Here is a 12,245-nt window from a genome sequence, read left to right as displayed (position 1 = left end):
GCAGGTTTCTTCGATTGGGATGTCTTTTTACTCAACACGACGACGAGGCGTTCCCTGCTCTTCTGAACCTGCCAGCTGCTGAAACTGACGCGGAGAAGCCTGGGTCTGCTTGCATCGGGGACTGGTGAGTAGTTTAGCTAGGATCTGGTCGCCCTCCTGCAGGAGCCCATTGCTTTTCCCCGCTGTGTAAAACAGCACCCTTTTGCCGTACTCACGCTCTGCTTCTGCCCACTGTGGAGGCTGCGCTTGTGTCGCGGAACTTGTTCTCCTTCATTTGTGCACTGAACTGAACTGCCTGATTTCCTTAGAAGAGACTCCCCTTTTGCCCGTTGGCACCAGCGTGTGCAGGTACTTTTGAGCACAAGGCTCCACTCTTCGCAGGGCTCGGACTTCCATCTAGTTAGGTGCCTCTGAAGGCGAACTGAGTCAAAAGCATTGTATCGCACTGCCTGTTTTCCTTCCCTTGCAGGTGGACTACACATTTCGTGCATATAACGCTTGCGACTGTCGTATTAGTATATATATTGTATTGGTATGGTATGTGTTGGTTTAATATCGTTATATTGTGATTTTCTCGCTACGGTCATTGTTTTAAAGGCCTTAAAATAAATGTGTATATATTTTTGATATAACAATTGTTTTGAGTAGTTTGTAAGTGATCTTGCTTTGTGTGTGAGATGTGATATCTCAATGCTTCTAATACCAAACCTGAGATCCTTCCTATAACATGAGATGTGATATCCAACTCCTTCCAATTCCAAACCTGAGACCCTTCTGATAGCATGAGATGTGATATCTCAATGCTTCAAAAACCAAACATGAGAACCATCCTATAACATGAGATGTGAAATCCAAATCCTTCCCTTCCCAAACCTGAGACTCTTCCTATAGCATGAGATGTGATATCTCAATGCTTCTACCAAACCTGAAACCCTTCCTATAGCATGAGATGTGATATCAAACTCCTTCCCATTCAATGTGTTATCCAACTCCGTCCCATTCCAATCCTGAGACCCTTCCTATACCATGAGATGTGATATTTCAATGCTTCTAATACCAAACCTGAGACCCGTCCTAAAACATGAGATGTGAGATCCAAATCCTTCCCCTTCCAAACCTGAGACCCTTCCTATAGCATGAGATGTTATATCTTAATGCTTCTAAAACCAAACCTGAGAACCATCCTATAACATGTGAAATCCAAATCCTTCCCTTTCCAAACCTGAGACCCTTCCGATAGCATGAGATGTGATATCTCAATGCTACTAAAACCAAACATGAGAACCATCCTATAACATGAGATGTGAAATCCAAATCCTTCCCTTTCCAAACCTGAGACCCTTCCTATAGCTTGAGATGTGATATCAAACTCCTTCCCTTCCAATCCTGAGATAGCTTGAGATGTGATAGCCAACTCCTTCCCATTCCAATCCTGAGACCCTTCCTATACCATGAGATGTGATATCTCAATGCTTCTAATACCAAACCTGAGACCCGTCCTAAAACATGAGATGTGAGATCCAAATCCTTCCCCTTCCAAACCTGAGACCCTTCCTATAGCTTGAGATGTGATATCAAACTCCTTCCCATTCCAATCCTGAGATAGCTTGAGATGTCATATCCAACTCCATCCCATTCCAATCCTGAGACCCTTCTGATATCATGACATGTGATAGCTCAATGCTTCTAATATCAAAACTGAGACCCTCCCTATAGTATGAGATGTGATATCTAAGCCCTTCCCATTCCAATCCTGAGACCCTTCCGATAGCATGAGATGTGATAGCTCAATGCTTCTAATATCAAAACTGAGACCCTCCCTATAGCATGAGAAGGGATATCCAACTCCTTCCCATTCCAATCCTGAGACCCTTCCTATAACATGAGACGTCATATCCAACTCCTTCCGATTCCAATCCTGAGACCCTTCCTATAGCATGAGATGTGATATCGCAATGCTTCTACCAAAACTGAGACCCTTCCTATAGCATGAGATGTGATATCCAACTCCTTCCCATTCCAATCATGATACCCTTCCTATAGCATGAGATGTGATATCTATATGCTTCTAATACCAAACCTGAGATCCTTCCTATAACATGAGATGTGATATCCAACTCCTTCCCATTCCAATCCTGAGACCCTTCCTATAGCATGAGATGTGATATCTCAATGCTTCTAATACCAAACCTGAGATCCTTCCTATAACATAAGATGTGATATCCAAATCCTTCCCCTTCCAAACCTGAGACCCTCCCTTTAGCATGCGATGTGATATCCAACTCCTTCCCATTCCCATTCCAATCCTGATACCCTTCTGATAGCATGGGATGTGATATCTCAATGCCTCTAATACCAAACCTGAGATCCTACCTCTAACATGAAATGTGATATCCAACTCCTTCCCTTTCCAAACCTGAGAGCCTTCCTACAACATGAGATGTGATATCCAAATCCTTCCCTTTCCAAACCTTAGACCCTTCCTGTATCATGAGATGTGATATCCAAGTCCTTCCCATTCCATTCCTGAGACCCTTCCTATAGCATGAGATGTGATATCTCAATGCTTCTAATACCAAACCTGAGACCCTTCCTATAACATGAGATGTGATACCCAAATCCTTCCCCTTTCCAAACCTTAGACCCTTCCTATAGCATGAGATGTGATATCTCAATGCTTCTGATACCAAACCTGAGACCCTTCCTATAACGAGATGGGATATCCAACTCCTTCCCATTCCAATCCTGAGACCCTTCCGATAGCAGCGATGTGATATCTCAATGCTTATACCAAACCTGAGACCCTTCCTATGGCATGAGATGTCATATGCAACTCCTTCCGATTCCAATCCTGAGACCCTTCCTATAGCATGAGATGTGATATCTCAATGCTTCTAATACCAAACCTGAGATCCTTCCTATAACATGAGATGTGTTATCCAACTCCTTCCCATTCCAATCCTGAGACCCTTCCTATACCATGAGATGTGATATTTCAATGCTTCTAATACCAAACCTGAGACCCGTCCTAAAACATGAGATGTGAGATCCAAATCCTTCCCCTTCCAAACCTGAGACCTTTCCTTTAGCATGAGATGTGATATCAACTCCTTCCCATTCCAAACCTGAGACCCTTCCTATAGCATGAGATGTTATATCTTAATTCTTCTAAAACCAAACCTGAGAACCTTCCTATAACATGTGAACTCCAAATCCTTCCCTTTCCAAACCTGAGACCCTTCCGATAGCATGAGATGTGATATCTCAATGCTACTAAAACCAAACATGAGAACCATCCTATAACATGAGATGTGAAATCCAAATCCTTCCCTTTCCAAACCTGAGACCCTTCCTATAGCTTGAGATGTGATATCAAACTCCTTCCCATTCCAATCCTGAGACCCTTCCTATACCATGAGATGTGATATCTCAATGCTTCTAATACCAAACCTGAGACCAGTCCTAAAACATGAGATGTGAGATCCAAATCCTTCCCCTTCCAAACCTGAGACCCTTCCTATAGCTTGAGATGTGATATCAAACTCCTTCCCATTCCAATCCCGAGATAGCTTGAGATGTGATATCCAACTCCATCCCATTCCAATCCTGAGACCCTTCCGATAGCATGAGATGTGATAGCTCAATGATTCTAATATCAAAACTGAGACCCTCCCTATAGTATGAGATGTGATATCTAAGTCCTTCCCATTCCTATCCTGAGACCCTTCCGATAGCAGAGATGTGATATCTCAATGCTTATACCAAACCTGATGACCCATCCTATGGCATGAGATGTGATATCCAACTCCTTCCCATTGCAATCCTGAGTTCCTTCCTATAGCATGAGATGTGATATCTCAATGCTTCTATCAAACCTGAGACCCTTCCTTTAGCATGAGATGTGATATCCAACTCCTTGCCATTCCAATTCTGAGACCCTTCCTATAACATGAGACGTGATATCCAACTCCTTCCCATTCCAATACTGAGACTCCTCCTATAGCATGAGATGTGATATCTCAATGCTTCTAATACCAAACATGGGACCAGCCCTATAACATGATATGATATCCGAATCCTTCCCCTTCCAAACCTGAGACCTTCCTTTAGCATGAGATGTGATATCCAAATCCTTCCCATTCCAATCCTGAAACCCTTCCTATAGCATGAGATGTGATAGCTCAATGTTTCTAATAAAAAACCTGAGACCCTTCCTATAGCAAGAGATGTGATATCCAAATCCTTCCCATTCCAATCCTGAGACCCTTCCTATAACGAGATGTGATATCCAACTCCTTCCCATTCCAACCTGAGACAGTTCCTATAGCATGAGAAGGGATATCCAAATCCTTCCCATTCCAATCCTGAGATCCTTCCTATAACATGATGTGATATCCAATTCCTTCCCATTCCAAACCTGAGACCCTTCCTATTGGATGAGATGTGATATCCAACTCCTTCCCATTCCAATCCTGGGACCCTTCCTATACCATGAGATGTGATATCTCAATGCTTCTAATACCAAACCTGGGACCCGCCCTATAACATGAGATATGATATCCAAATCCTTCCCCTTCCAAACCTGAGACCCTTCCTTTAGCATGAGATGTGATATCCAAATCCTTCCCATTCCAATCCTGAAACCCTTCCTATAGCATGAGATGTGATATCTCAATGTTTCTAATAAAAAAGCTGAGACCCTTCCTATAGCAAGAGATGTGATATCCAAATCCTTCCCATTTCAATCTTGAGACCCTTCCTATAGCATGAGATGTGATATCCAACTCCTTCCCATTCCAACCTGAGACCCTTCCTATAGCATGAGAAGGGATATCCAACTCCTTCCCAATCCAATCCTGAGACCCTTCCGATAGCAGAGATGTGATATCTCAATGCTTATACCAAACCTGAGATCCTTCCTATAACATGAGATGTGATATCCAACTCCTTCCCATTCCAAACTTGAGACCCTTCCAATAGCATGAGATTTGATATCTCAATGCTTCTAAAAACAAACATGAGAACCACCCTATAACGAGATGTGAAATCCGAATCCTTCCCTTCCCAAACCTGAGACCCTTCCTATAGCTCGAGATGTGATATCAAACTCCTTCCCATTCCAATCCTGAGATAGCTTGAGATGTGATATCCAACTCCTTCCCATTCCAATCCTGAGACCCTTATTATACCATGAGATGTGATATCTCAAGGCTTCTAATACCAAACCTGAGACCCGTCCTAAAACATGAGATGTGAGATCCAAATCCTTCCCCTTCCAAACCTGAGACCTTTCCTTTAGCATATGTGATATCCAACTCCTTCCCATTCCAATCCTGAGACCCTTCCGATAGCATGAGATGTGATATCTCAATGCTTCTAATATCAAACCTGAGACCCTCCCTATAGCATGAGATGTGATATCCAACTCCTTGCCATTCCAATCCTGAGACCCTTCCTATAACATGAGACGTGATATCCAACTCCTTCCCATTCCAATCCTGAGTCTCCTCCTATAGCATGAGATGTGATATCTCAATGCTTCTAATACCAAACCTGGGACCCGTCCTATAACATGAGATGTGATATCCAAATCCTTCCCCTTCCAAACCTGAGACCCTTCCTTTAGCATGAGATGTGATATCCAAATCCTTCCCATTCCAATCCTGAAACCCTTCCTATAGCATGAGATGTGATAGCTCCATGTTTCTAATAAAAAACCTGAGACCCTTCCTATAGCAAGAGATGTGATATCCAAATCCTTCCCATTCCAATCCTGAGACCCTTCCTATAACGAGATGTGATATCCAACTCCTTCCCATTCCAACCTGAGACACTTCCTATAGCATGAGAAGGGATATCCAAATCCTTCCCATTCCAATCCTGAGATCCTTCCTATAACATGATGTGATATCCAATTCCTTCCCATTCCAAACCTGAGACCGTTCCTATTGGATGAGATGTGATATCCAACTCCTTCCCATTCCAATCCTGAGACCCTTCCTATACCATGAGATGTGATATCTCAATGCTTCTAATACCAAACCTGGGACCCGCCCTATAACATGAGATATGATATCCAAATCCTTCCCCTTCCAAACCTGAGACCCTTCCTTTAGCATGAGATGTGATATCCAAATCCTTCCCATTCCAATCCTGAAACCCTTCCTATAGCATGAGATGTGACATCTCAATGTTTCTAATAAAAAAACCTGAGACCCTTCCTATAGCAAGAGATGTGATATCCAAATCCTTCCCATTTCAATCTTGAGACCCTTCCTATAGCATGAGATGTGATATCCAACTGCTTCCCATTCCAACCTGAGACCCTTCCTATAGCATGAGAAGGGATATCCAACTCCTTCCCAATCCAATCCTGAGACCCTTCCGATAGCAGAGATGTGATATCTCAATGCTTATACCAAACCTGAGACCCTACCTTTAGTATGATGTGAAATCCAAATCCTTCACATTCCAATCCTGAGACCCTTCCTATAGCATGAGATGTGATATCTCAATGCTTCTAATACCAAACCTGAGATCCTTCCTATAACATGAGATGTGATATCCAACTCCTTCCCATTCCAATCCTGAGACCCTTCCAATAGCATGAGATTTGATATCTCAATGCTTCTAAAAACAAACATGAGAACCATCCTATAACATGAGATGTGAAATCCCAATCCTTCCCTTCCCAAACCTGAGACCCTTCCTATAGCTCGAGATGTGATATCAAACTCCTTCCCATTCCAATCCTGAGCAAGCTTGAGATGTGATATCCAACTCCTTCCCATTCCAATCCTGAGACCCTTATTATACCATGAGATGTGATATCTCAAGGCTTCTAATACCAAACCTGAGACCCGTCCTAAAACATGAGATGTGAGATCCAAATCCTTCCCCTTCCAAACCTGAGACCTTTCCTTTAGCATATGTGATATCCAACTCCTTCCCATTCCAATCCTGAGACCCTTCCGATAACGAGATGTGATATCTCTATGCTACTAATACCAAACCTGAGCCCCTTCATGTGATATCCAACTCCTTCCCATTCCAAACTTGTGACCCTTCCTGTAGCATGAAATGTGATTTCTCACCCCTTCCAATACCAAACCTGAGACCCCTCCGATAGCATGAGATGTGATATCTCAATGCTACTAAAACCAAACATGAGAACGATCCTATAACATGAGATGTGAAATCCAAATCCTTCCCTTTCCAAACCTGAGACCCTTCCTATAGCTTGAGATGTGATATCAAACTCCTTCCCATTCCAATCCTGAGATAGCTTGAGATGTGATAGCCAACTCCTTCCCATTCCAATCCTGAGACCCTTCCTATACCATGAGATGTGATATCTCAATGCTTCTAATACCAAACCTGAGACCCGTCCTAAAACATGAGATGTGAGATCCAAATCCTTCCCCTTCCAAACCTGAGACCCTTCCTATAGCTTGAGATGTGATATCAAACTCCTTCCCATTCCAATCCTGAGATAGCTTGAGATGTGATATCCAACTCCATCCCATTCCAATCCTGAGACCCTTCCGATATCATGACATGTGATAGCTCAATGCTTCTAATATCAAAACTGAGACCCTCCCTATAGTATGAGATGTGATATCTAAGTCCTTCCCATTCCAATCCTGAGACCCTTCCGATAGCATGAGATGTGATAGCTCAATGCTTCTAATATCAAAACTGAGACCCTCCCTATAGCATGAGAAGGGATATCCAACTCCTTCCCATTCCAATCCTGAGACCCTTCCTATAACATGAGACGTCATATCCAACTCCTTCCGATTCCAATCCTGAGACCCTTCCTATAGCATGAGATGTGATATCGCAATGCTTCTACCAAAACTGAGACCCTTCCTTTAGCATGAGATGTGATATCCAACTCCTTCCCATTCCAATCATGAGACCCTTCCTATAGCATGAGATGTGATATCTATATGCTTCTAATACCAAACCTGAGATCCTTCCTATAACATGAGATGTGATATCCAACTCCTTCCCATTCCAATCCTGAGACCCTTCCTATAGCATGAGATGTGATATCTCAATGCTTCTAATACCAAACCTGAGATCCTTCCGATAGCATGAGATGTGATATCTCAATGCTTCTAATACCAAACCTGAGATCCTTCCTATAACATAAGATGTGATATCCAAATCCTTCCCCTTCCAAACCTGAGACCCTCCCTTTAGCATGCAATGTGATATCCAACTCCTTCCCATTCCAATCCTGATACCCTTCTGATAGCATGGGATGTGATATCTCAATGCCTCTAATACCAAACCTGAGATCCTACCTCTAACATGAAATGTGATATCCAACTCCTTCCCTTTCCAAACCTGAGAGCCTTCCTACAACATGAGATATGATATCCAAGTCTTTCCCATTCCAATCCTGAGACCCTTCCTATAGCATGAGATGGGATATCCAACTCCTTCCAAATCCAATCCTGATACCCTTCCGATAGCATGAGATGTGATATCCCAATGCTTCTACAAAACCTGAGACCCATACCATGGCATGAGATGTGATATCAAACTCCCGTCCTATACCATGAGACTTGATATCTCAATGCTTCTAATACCAAACCTGAGACCGGTCCAATAACATGAGATGTGATATCCAAATCCTTCCCTTTCCAAACCTTAGACCCTTCCTGTATCATGAGATGTGATATCCAAGTCCTTCCCATTCCATTCCTGAGACCCTTCCTATAGCATGAGATGTGATATCTCAATGCTTCTAATACCAAACCTGAGACCCTTCCTATAACATGAGATGTGATATCCAAGTCCTTCCCATTCCAATCCTGAGACCCTTCCTATAGCATGAGATGTGATATCTCAATGCTTCTAATACCAAACCTGAGACCCTTCCTATAACATGAATTGTGATATCCAAGTCCTTCCCATTCCAATCCTGAGACCCTTCCGATAACAGAGATGTGATATCTCAATGCTTATACCAAACCTGAGACCCTTCCGATAGCATGAGATGTGATATCTCAATGCCTCTAATACCAAACCTGAGATCCTACCTCTAACATGAAATGTGATATCCAACTCCTTTCCCTTCCAACCCTGAGAGCCTTCCTATAGAATGAGATGTGATATCCAAGTCCTTCCCATTCCAATCCTGAGACCCTTCCTATAACATGAGATGTGATATCCAACTCCTTCCCATTCCAACCTTAGACCCTGCCTATAGCATGTGGTGTGATATCCCAATGCTTCTACAAAACCTGAGACCCATACCATGGCATGAGATGTGATATCAAACTCCTTCCCATTCCAATCCTGAGACCCTTTCTATAGCTTGAGATGTGATATCCAACTCCTTCCCATTCCAATTCTGAGACCCGACCTATACCATGAGATTTGATATCTCAATGCTTCTAATACCAAACCTGAGACCGGTCCTATAACATGAGATGTGATACCCAAATCCTTCCCCTTTCCAAACCTTAGACCCTTCCTATAGCATGAGATGTGATATCTCAATGCTTCTAATACCAAACCTGAGACCCTTCCTATAACGAGATGGGATATCCAACTCCTTCCCATTCCAATCCTGAGGCCCTTCCGATAGCAGAGATGTGATATCTCAATGCTTATACCAAACCTGAGACCCTTCCGATAGCATGAGATGTGATATCTCAATGCCTCTAATACCAAACCTGAGATCCTACCTCTAACATGAAATGTGATATCCAACTCCTTCCCCTTCCAACCCTGAGAGCCTTCCTATAGAATGAGATGTGATATCCAAGTCCTTCCCATTCCAATCCTGAGACCCTTCCTATAACATGAGATGTGATATCCAACTCCTTCCCATTCCAACCTTAGACCCTGCCTATAGCATGTGATGTGATATCCCAATGCTTCTACAAAACCTGAGACCCATACCATGGCATGAGATGTGATATCAAACTCCTTCCCATTCCAATCCTGAGACCCTTTCTATAGCTTGAGATGTGATATCCAACTCCTTCCCATTCCAATTCTGAGACCCGACCTATACCATGAGATTTGATATCTCAATGCTTCTAATACCAAACCTGAGACCGGTCCTATAACATGAGATGTGATACCCAAATCCTTCCCCTTTCCAAACCTTAGACCCTTCCTATAGCATGAGATGTGATATCTCAATGCTTCTAATACCAAACCTGAGACCCTTCCTATAACGAGATGGGATATCCAACTCCTTCCCATTCCAATCCTGAGACCCTTCCGATAGCAGCGATGTGATATCTCAATGCTTATACCAAACCTGAGACCCTTCCTATGGCATGAGATGTCATATACAACTCCTTCCGATTCCAATCCTGAGACCCTTCCTATAGCATGAGATGTGATATCTCAATGCTTCTAATACCAAACCTGAGATCCTTCCTATAACATGAGATGTGATATCAAACTCCTTCCCATTCCAAACCTGAGACCCTTCCGATAGCATGAGATGTGATATCTCAATGATTCTAAAACCAAACATGAGAACCATCCTATAAATCCAAATCATTCCCTTTCCAAACCTGAGACCCTTCCTATAGCTTGAGATGTGATATCAAACTCCTTCCCATTCAATGTGTTATCCAACTACTTCCCATTCCAATCCTAAGACCCTTCCTATACCATGAGATGTGATATTTCAATGCTTCTAATACCAAACCTGAGACCCGTCCTAAAACATGAGATGTGAGATCCAAATCCTTCCCCTTCCAAACCTGAGACCTTTCCTTTAGCATGAGATGTGATATCAACTCCTTCCCATTCCAAACCTGAGACCCTTCCTATAGCATGAGATGTTATATCTTAATTCTTCTAAAACCAAACCTGAGAACCTTCCTATAACATGTGAACTCCAAATCCTTCCCTTTCCAAACCTGAGACCCTTCCGATAGCATGAGATGTGATATCTCAATGCTACTAAAACCAAACATGAGAACCATCCTATAACATGAGATGTGAAATCCAAATCCTTCCCTTTCCAAACCTGAGACCCTTCCTATAGCTTGAGATGTGATTTCAAACTCCTTCCCATTCCAATCCTGAGACCCTTCCTATACCATCAGATGTGATATCTCAATGCTTCTAATACCAAACCTGAGACCCGTCCTAAAACATGATGTGAGATCCAAATCCTTCCCCTTCCAAACCTGAGACCCTTCCTATAGCTTGAGATGTGATATCAAACTCCTTCCCATTCCAATCCCGAGATAGCTTGAGATGTGATATCCAACTCCATCCCATTCCAATCCTGAGACCCTTCCGATAGCATGAGATGTGATAGCTCAATGCTTCTAATATCAAAACTGAGACCCTCCCTATAGTATGAGATGTGATATCTAAGTCCTTCCCATTCCTATCCTGAGACCCTTCCGATAGCAGAGATGTGATATCTCAATGCTTATACCAAACCTGAGACCCTACCTTTAGTATGATGTGAAATCCAAATCCTTCACATTCCAATCCTGAGACCCTTCCTATAGCATGAGATGTGATATCTCAATGCTTCTAATACCAAACCTGAGATCCTTCCTATAACATGAGATGTGATATCAAACTCCTTCCCATTCCAATCCTGAGCAAGCTTGAGATGTGATATCCAACTCCTTCCCATTCCAATCCTGAGACCCTTATTATACCATGAGATGTGATATCTCAAGGCTTCTAATACCAAACCTGAGACCCGTCCTAAAACATGAGATGTGAGATCCAAATCCTTCCCCTTCCAAACCTGAGACCTTTCCTTTAGCATATGTGATAACCAACTCCTTCCCATTCCAATCCTGAGACCCTTCCGATAACGAGATGTGATATCTCTATGCTACTAATACCAAACCTGAGCCCCTTCATGTGATATCCAACTCCTTCCCATTCCAATCCTGAGACCCTTCCTATAGCATGAGATGTGATATCTCAATGCTTCTAATACCAAACCTGAGACCCTTCCTATAACATGAATTGTGATATCCAAGTCCTTCCCATTGCAATCCTGAGACCCTTCCGATAACAGAGATGTGATATCTCAATGCTTATACCAAACCTGAGACCCTTCCGATAGCATGAGATGTGATATCTCAATGCCTCTAATACCAAACCTGAGATCCTACCTCTAACATGAAATGTGATATGCAACTCCTTCCCCTTCCAACCCTGAGAGCCTTCCTATAGAATGAGATGTGATATCCAAGTCCTTCCCATTCCAATCCTGAGACCCTTCCTAT

This window comes from Ambystoma mexicanum, chromosome 11 (assembly GCF_040938575.1).
Source record: "Ambystoma mexicanum isolate Mex_15411 chromosome 11, UKY_AmexF1_1, whole genome shotgun sequence".
NCBI classification, from domain to species: domain Eukaryota; kingdom Metazoa; phylum Chordata; class Amphibia; order Caudata; family Ambystomatidae; genus Ambystoma; species Ambystoma mexicanum.
Note: the sequence above shows the minus strand (reverse complement) of the source record.